Source organism: Micropterus salmoides, unplaced genomic scaffold (genome assembly GCF_014851395.1).
Source record: "Micropterus salmoides isolate LMB-PRFRI ecotype aquatic unplaced genomic scaffold, ASM1485139v1 Ms_hic_scaffold_21, whole genome shotgun sequence".
In the NCBI taxonomy this organism is placed as follows: domain Eukaryota; kingdom Metazoa; phylum Chordata; class Actinopteri; order Centrarchiformes; family Centrarchidae; genus Micropterus; species Micropterus salmoides.
In genome coordinates, this window is record NW_024041262.1 from 25,238,506 (window position 1) to 25,247,487 (window position 8,982).

The window sequence follows — 8,982 nt, forward strand, 5'->3', positions numbered from 1 at the left end:
AATCTCAAGAGAGGATAGTTTGCACTCAAATAACATTTTCAGCTTATTTAGTTGTATTTTCTATGCATTTCTTCCCTACAAAATCACCTCAATAACTCTCGGATGCATAATTCTTTTCAAATAGAGCAACTGAAGTTATCTGGTGAACATTCCTGTATTATTTCATAATATATATCACAAAAAAAGATAAGAAAATATTACAATGTCAGTTTTTCCAATATCACGCAGCCCTATTTTAAACAGACTGTTTATAGTCTAAACTGATAAAATTCAGATTTCCAGCACTGTCGACCTGATGGGTAAAGTGAGACAGGAGACTATAAAAACAAATCATGGCAACGAGTCAATGAATCACAATTCCACAACAGTGAATATTTCTCAATAGATTTTATTTATAACTTGAGGAAATACTGTATATATCTATCTAACATTGTAATTGTTTGTGAAAAGATAAGTGAAATAAAAAATAAAATATTAAGGAAAACTGTGTCCTGAAGTACTTTGCATCTGCAGATAGACCTACTTGGAAATAGTCTGCCATTGCCAGGTTTTTACCCACAGCCTACTTTGGTGGTGATGGAATAGTAGATAAGACGCATGCCTTTGGTGTGAGAGACCAGGGTTCAACTCCCCACTGTGACACATCCACCAATGTGTCCCTGAGCAAGACAGAGGTGTGCGACCTCTGATAGCAATTGTAAGATAAAAGGATAGGATAAAAGTGTCAGCTATATGAATTAATGTAATGTACTTCCTGTGAATCAGACTACATACAGCTTGAAAAAAAATCTGACAAGGAAGGTAAAAGGTCGCCTTTATCCGGCTAACTCAAGCTACAAGAAGTAGCAGCAGAGAAAAAGTTGTAGTAACCATAATAATGATATTGATAAGACAAAAATATGGATGACAGGGAGATCTATATTTAGTGGAAGTGTTATATTGCATTGCTATATGTGACTAACATGATGGTGCTTCACAATAAAAACATATGAAAAAATACTTTTGTGATCAAACCGCAGTGAACTTGAAGTGAATCATATGGTGCAGATTACAGACACAGGAACACGTAGTTGGGGTAATACCAAGTCCCAAAGCCTGGGTAAACTGGCTCAGAGAATTTGTTGTGGAAGGTGTGGAGGTGACTCAGTGTGTCAGCTGAGACATTATAGTAGGACAGAGTGCCAGCAGGCCAGTCCAGATACACTCCCAGTCGGCTGCAGCGAGTAGCAGGACCAGGGAGATACTGTGACTGACTATTATGCCATGCACAGAGAGTATCCCCTGGTGGGGACCCTGTGTGGTCTAAACTCCAGGACATAATATTGCGTCCAAGCCCACACTGGCCATAATTACCTTTCCTAAACAGGCCTTTGTAGGTAACACCAACAGCAACCCCTTGAACTGAGCCAGTACTCCACTCCACCTCCCAGTAGCAGCGCCCAGTCAGCCCCTCTCTGCACAGAACCTGACACACATAAGTATCAAATCTCTGCGGGAGGTCAGGATACCACTGCCACGCTCCATAAGCCGCCTTCTTGTTCCCCTCAGACAGAGTGAGGTAACCGTTCGCTGTGTCTGGGTCCAGAGTGAGATCACAGGAATCTGATGGAGAGAACGAGACGCCATCATGGTTACCGTCCAGGTTCACAAGTTACATTAGTGGATTATTATGAATATATTTTAAAGGATAGACTCATATTTTGTAACATTCACTCACATGCTCATATGTTCTTAATATCAACAGTGGAGGAAGGACATAATGCCTTTAATGTGGGAGACCTGGGTTCAATTCCCACTGCGACACGTCCACCAATGTATACCTGAGCAAGACTCTTAACCAGTAGTTGCTCCAGAGTAATTATTTCTTCAACACAGAGGTGTGCAACAATCAGCAATTGTAAGTTGTTTTGGATAAAAACGTCAGCTAAATGAATATATGTAAATGGAAAGTAACTATTCAAGAACTGTACTTCAGTACAAAGTTGAGATATTTTTCTTGACTATTATTATACTTTATACTGCTTCACTACAATTCAGATGGAAATATGGTACCTTTTACTGTATTTATTTAACAGATGAATATAAATACAACATACGATAAGCTTTGAAAATACAACACATTGTTAAAGATTAAACCTGTGGGCCTCTTCTATAAAATCTGTCTCTGTTGTGTTTCAGAGAAAAATTACAAATTTAATACAAATTTGATACAAATTTGTGTATCAGAATGTTTTACTTGAGATTTCTTTTTGAAGCGATTTCAATGTAGGAGATAGCATAATGGACCCTGTGAGAAATAAAAGTTAGTTTCTGATGGAAACCTGATTGGCCATAATTTTAATTTTTTTATTATTATTATTATTTTTTTTACACAAATACAATATCACATAAGCTTCTTTTACAACACATTATTAAAGATTAAACCGGTGGGTCTTATATATAAAATCAATGGGTAGCTGTGTCTCTTTGTCATGTTTCAGATAAGTGCTACTTACTTTACTTGAGATTTTCAGTGCAAGAGATTTTTCCAAAGATAAGCTCTAAATGGACTAAATGGACTAAAGTTACGGCCAATCAGGTTTCTGAAAGAGAGTCATTTGTTATTACTTGTTTAACAGTGAAAATAAATTACTTACACCAGATCAAATCTCTTCTGTCTGTGATTTTCTCCACAGGAGGGAGGGTGAAAAAGTCATCAGTCACCATTTTGCCCTCCCTGTAATGGTAGATGGTTGCTCCTGTGTATTTCTTATTTGCAATGGCTGCTATGAGGAAACGGAATCGGCTGTTGTTCTTCAGTGTTTTTTCGATATTGCGGAAAAATCTGGCCTTTTCTCTCATTTTGGCAAAAACTTTGCCTGAGTAGTACCACGGCTCTTCATTGGTACTTTCTAACGAGGTGAAAACAAAGCACAGAGCATCCTCTACACTTAGAACCTCTCTGTCCAGCTCTGACTTATTTGGGATGATCTTTGTTCCCTCCATCATCTCTACACAGGACCTGATGATGTTGATTTCTCTCTCTTTATGGTCCATCCACTTGGTTAGCTTCTCATGGCTGAACGGTGACTTGTCTCTGTCTTCAAAGACTTTTTCTAATTCGCTCTCGTCTTCTTTACCTTTACGGATGAAGGGAATTTTCTTCTCCATGGTCTGTCTGAGGTCAGATGCATAATAATGACACAGTTTCTGGAAACAGCTCAACTTTTCATTGATTTGTGGTAAATCTTTTACCACTGTGTCCTCTAGCAAATCGTTGCATCCTTTTTCCAGGTGATTCAGGTCCTCCAGAGCATCTTCAGCCTTTCTCACTAGTCCAACGCTGATCTCTCTCATCAGCTCAGGAGCTCTGGAATCCAAATTCTTCAGTGGCATCAGCCAGACCTTCAGTGGAACACCGTTCTCTCCCTTTTCCCCAGCAGCTTTGGAAGTTGTATGTAGGTCTTCACTGCATCTACAAATGTTGTAGGGTTGCTTTCGAGAATGAAGTCTCCGTAGAATTTGCAGGAGAGTTTCTCAGTCAGAACTTTTTCTTCATCATTCAGCTTGATGTCAACTTTCCCCTCAATATTAAATGAGGGATCTTCTTTATCACAGCTTCCATGCTGCCCTGAATGTTCTGAACGCTGCTGGCGTCTAACTTCTCACTGTCAAACACAAAGAAAGCGTTTGCTCCATAAAGGATGCCTGTGACTACATGAGTTGCAGAGGCCTTCTTAATAACATCTGTCTGTTTGGTTTTCATGGTTAAATGGTCGATCATTTTCAACTCCTTGAAGTGTGTGGTAGCTTTGTACTGACACGTCACTCTGCTCTGATTCTTGAATTTCTTCTTATCATTCAGATACTTGGCAGATCCTCCAACTGTAATCAGTCCACACATATAACTGACCTTCAGAGAAGAATCAACATCCAGCAGAGAGGACTTGGATCCAATGGAGTCAGATGCAGAAATTTCAAATGCACTGCTGTGCTGAGAGCTTTCAACTGTGTTCTCTTTCAGAGTTTTATCATCCCACAAAGTCAAACCTACAGAAATTGGAAAACATCAGTCATCTGATAAAGCTGGAACATCATTTTGTTAACAAAAAATTACACAGAGCTAATAATAAACATTTTGGTTTCTGCATGTTGCAGCTTCTTTTCATGTGACAAGAAGAAATGACACTTTGCTACAATGTAAAAAAATAAATAAAAGGTAGCTTGAAGTGATTGAAGTGTGGGCTTGTGGTGTATAATATAGGTGCATTTGACGCATAACAGTTTGGAGAGCACTGTAGCAGCTGGATAGAGGATTAGTAACCTTTTAAGGGGAGAGCAGAGGTTAGTGGTTATGTGGAGACTCAGACCCTTATGTGGTGTCTAACAGATACTGTACCTAAACATGTCCTATATAAGCTGTGTTTGATGGACAGAGAGACAGAGTGGCCATCGGGCTGGGTCTCTCTCCAAGCTGCTGCAGAGCTTGTAATTGATGCTGAACTCCTTGATGTAATAAACTTTTATGATCAAGAACAGTGTCAAGCGGATTTCTTCTCAACACATCATCGCAGCATTATTGTTCAGACACCACAGTCTCAACCAATTTTACTAAAAAAACACTTAACTCATCTTAAAAAATGAACAGCTTTATACCTTCTCCTCTCTTTCATTCCCTCTTATATACCACATTCCTTCTTTCTCTTGTTTAGTGAGAAATGTGAGCTCTGGCTAGGATTGGAGATATGAGATATTCTGGTTTTGAACTGCCCGTGGGAAGAATGTACATGTAAGAATCTGTACATTCTTGGTTAAAAGCCATGTGAAATCTCTCTTCCTCTGTGAATCTCACTCGACGACTCGACACGCAATGCTTATCGGAATGCACAGATTTTATTGGCTGAGCAGCATCACATGAGACAATTGCAACACACGCAATTGGTCTGAGTGCAGCGTCAAATTCAGAGGTCGTCTTTGGGAAATAGACATATGAGTGCACACTGCATCAAACTGTTCTGCATGGCTGTCATCCCAGAAACAAGCCTCTTCTAAAAATGATGCACAAGAAAGCCTGAAACAGTTTGCTGAAGACAAGCAGACTAAGGACATGGATTACTGGAACCAGGTCCTGTGGTCTGATGATACTAAGATAAACTTATTCGTTCAGATGGTGTCAAGCGTGTGTGGCGGCAACCAGGTGAGGAGGACAGAGACAAGTGTGTCTTGCCTACAGTCCAGCATGGTGGTGGGAGTGTCCTGGTCTGGGGCTGCATGAGTGCTGCCTGCACTGGGGAGCTACAGTTCACTGAGGGAACCATGAACGCCAACATGTACTGTGACATACTGAAGCATGATCCCCTCCCCTCGGAGACCGGGCCGCAGGGCAGAGTTCCAACATGATAACGACCCCAAACACACCTCCAAGACGACCGCTGCCTCGCTAAAGAAGCTGAGGGTAAAGGTGACGGACTGGCCGAGCACGTCTCCAGACCTAAACCCTACTGAGCATCTGTGGGGCTCCTCAAACAGAAGGTGGAGGAGCGCAAGGTCTCTAACATCCACCAGCTCCGTGATGTCGTCATGGAGGAGTGGAAGAGGACTCCAGTGGAAACCTGTGAAGCTCTGCTGAACTCCAGGCCCAAGAGCGTTAAGGCAGAGCTGAATAATAACGGTGACCACTTAAAATATTGACACTTTGGGCCCAATTAGGACATTTTCCCTTAGGGGTGTCTCACTTCTGTTGCCAGTGTTTAGACATTAATGCATGTCTGTGTGATGTGTTATTTTGAGAGTACAGCAAATTTACACTGTTATAGAAGCTGCACACTCACTACTTTACACTGGAGCAAAGTGTCATTTCTTTAGTGTTGTCACATGAAAAGATATACTCAAATATTTACAACAATGTGAGGGGAGTACATACTTTTGTGAGATTTGAAGCTGGATTCATTCTAGGGAATAAACCTAATTAATAAAAGAATTATAGGATTGCATTACAAGCAACAATTAGTAATAAAACTTCCTGTTGCGCCTGTAGACTTCAGATTAAAGGTGAGGATTTGAAAACTTTCACAACATATTAAGATGCAGTAGTAGTTTAACAATCAGGATTGTTGTTAAAATGTAATCTCACAAATTCATTCTCTGCTGAAACCTCTGCTCTGAAGTTGGAACCAGAGAGCACAGGAGGAGAGAGAAGGAGGCAAGACTGCACACACAATCAAAGATACACCAAATAGACCAAACGGTCTGAAATTCAGGCAAATTTATATTTGTTAAATATGTCAAGACTTACCTGTAATCAGTTGATCTTTCTGAGCATTGTAGAGCATTCCTAGGGTGAAAGGTCGACCCAGAGCAGCAACCTCATTGGTATCAGTCATTTCTTCAACCTGTTGACAAATGTCAAGTAAGTGACCACACAGCTTTCAGTACTTAATTATTGCCGTTTTTTTAATTGTGAACAGGTTGTAACTAGGGCTGCAACTAATGATTATTAATTATTATTATTTATTTATTTATTTATTACAGTTGAAAAATCGGTTAATCATTTTTTCAGTTAATTAGACAACAATTATTTTTGTCACCCCCTAACTCTAAATCCTCAATTAAACCATTTAACTAATTAAATATGTTTCAAGTGAGTAACTGATATACTCCAACACAGACTAACTAGTAGGGGTGTGATGAGACACTTAAATACTATAGTTATAATGCCATTGTCACAAACTGGCTCAGGGAATGTGACAAAGGGAGTGAGAGGGAGTCTACGCAATATACTTACTTAAAACAAGTATATTATTGATAAACTAAAGTACACAAAACCAAGGAGGTGTGGAAATATCATTATTGTAAGCGTTACATGAATATGTTGCATACCGTAAAACTTCAATTAATAGCCGCCTACCCTGTTTCCTGGCCTGGTGTGGGAACACATTGACAAATAAATGCAGGTCTCCATTTGAAGCCTGGTCTGGTTTTTATAGAAGTTCTTTGGATGTATGAAACCTCTTAAACCCCGCGGGGTCGCCGCTTTAGCTGCTTCTGAGCTGCTCAGATCGTTAATACAAATATTAATGTTTAAACGTATGATCAATATGTCAGTGTGGACATGCTGCACATCGTTAGATCCTCCACAATTCAATCGTTCAGTTTATTTAATGGAAACAACGAGCCCCAAAGTCTGATTCATATCGATCTACCGTGTAACCGGCGTGGTACAAGAGATGAAAAGGAAAAAAAATTGCCGACTCCCGTTACCTTTGAAGCACTCGTTAAGTCTGAATGTGTCCGTTCCTATTTATCTTCCTTTAGTCTGTAAGGGTCCACCGATCAAAAGAATTAAAACAGCTTTTCGTTAGAAATTAATCCAACTAGTGAATCCTGTCATGTGAAGTCCATCGCTCTCTGGCTGCTGAGTTCTGCCTCACTTCTCTCATCCTGCACCGTGTTGTTGGGTATGTTTGTTTTCGTTACGTTGCTGCCTATAAAATAAAAGTTCACAGCAGTCTATTGGAGCTAGACCAAATGAATGTATTTCATAATTTTTATACAAGAAGGCCAATATTCATACTGTTTGAAATAAATAAACTGTTTCATAGTAGCCTATTTCAGTTTTGTGCGAGAGGATTTAAAGGCCCATATGGACGCCTGTCCCAAATAAAGTTAGGGTCAACTAGTGATTTTAGCAAATAAAAGCCCGGTCTATTAATCAAAGTTTTACGTTATGTTCCGATCCATTTTTTCAGGCATTTTGCAGATAGGATCTGTTATTATTATTAATATCATAACACGTCAGTGACATGAATTTATTTGTCTCTTTTTCAGGATAATGCTGAAACTGACATTACAGTTTCAATCAAACACATTTTGATATTTATTTTGGATAAATTAATTGTGATATTATTGGAGTATTAAAAAAACGATCTTAAGAATAATCATTAAATTAGTTTTTAGATTAATCAAAAACTGCATGTACAAAAGACAACCACAAAGTGCCAGGGGCGTAACTTGAGGGGTGGCATAAAATGGCACAGGCCACTTCTAAATTCTAATTGGCCGCCCTGGTACCACCCGATTTTCCTAAACTGATATGATCAGCTATTTGCGCAAGTACAGTCAAAGAAACAGTATTCTGAACGTTGAGTTTTAAGTGTCTTACAAACCCTTCAGTGAGTTAAGCTCCTTACTTCATGGCGTCTCTGTATCACACTTGAGGTGATTCATAAAATAAATTAAATACTTTACACACAAACACTTTGACATATAACTCTACAGAATAGTACATCTAAATGAGTTAAAATGATTAATTAATCTACGATTTTATGTTAAAAAAAGTGCAACATGTGTCTGCACAGACTTCAGGGTAATTGTCATTGTCATTGTCTGTTCCACCTACACAGAAGAGTATGCTAGCTAGTGAAAATGACAGCAGCTGAGAAATTAAGGCAATATAGGGTTACTAACACAAAAACGGCTTTCAGATGTAAAATTTGAAAGAAGCTGAGCAAGAAAAAGCAAATTTTAAAAAATACAGTTTCTTTCAAAAGAAAGACGGGATAGCAGCAAGCAGCAGTTGTGAGCCAGAAGAGCCGTAGGGGACACCTGCTGCTACAACAACAGAATTTCACACTACAGATAGCATCTCAAAAGTGAGAACAATACAAGAACTAACGAACTAAAGATATTGGCTTGGACAACAACTGCAGCACTGCAAGCTTTGGGGAAGTCAGCACTATTTTACTGCTTTTCTTAACAACTCCAGTGATTGTGGCTTCTGCTGAAGATTTTTTTTCAAACTTAAACTTATAAAATCTAAACATTAATTTACCTGAGGAGCTCAATGCACAGACACGTTTGTCGTTATATCGTTACCATTATACACACGGTAGCTCCGCTTTAATCGTGAGAAGCTGCAGAGCTGCAGTATCTATTCATTCACCAGCTGAACTGAGGCTTACTGTTGACCCTTTTCTCGCTGCATGCACGTTACGGTTCCTCACA

At 39.3% G+C, this 8,982-nt stretch overlaps 1 pseudogene; it reads right to left on the reverse strand.

Annotated features, from left to right (window-relative positions):
• Window positions 1-535: 535 nt before the first annotated feature.
• Window positions 536-6,362, reverse strand: LOC119916541 (annotated as a pseudogene).
• Window positions 6,363-8,982: the final 2,620 nt, after the last annotated feature.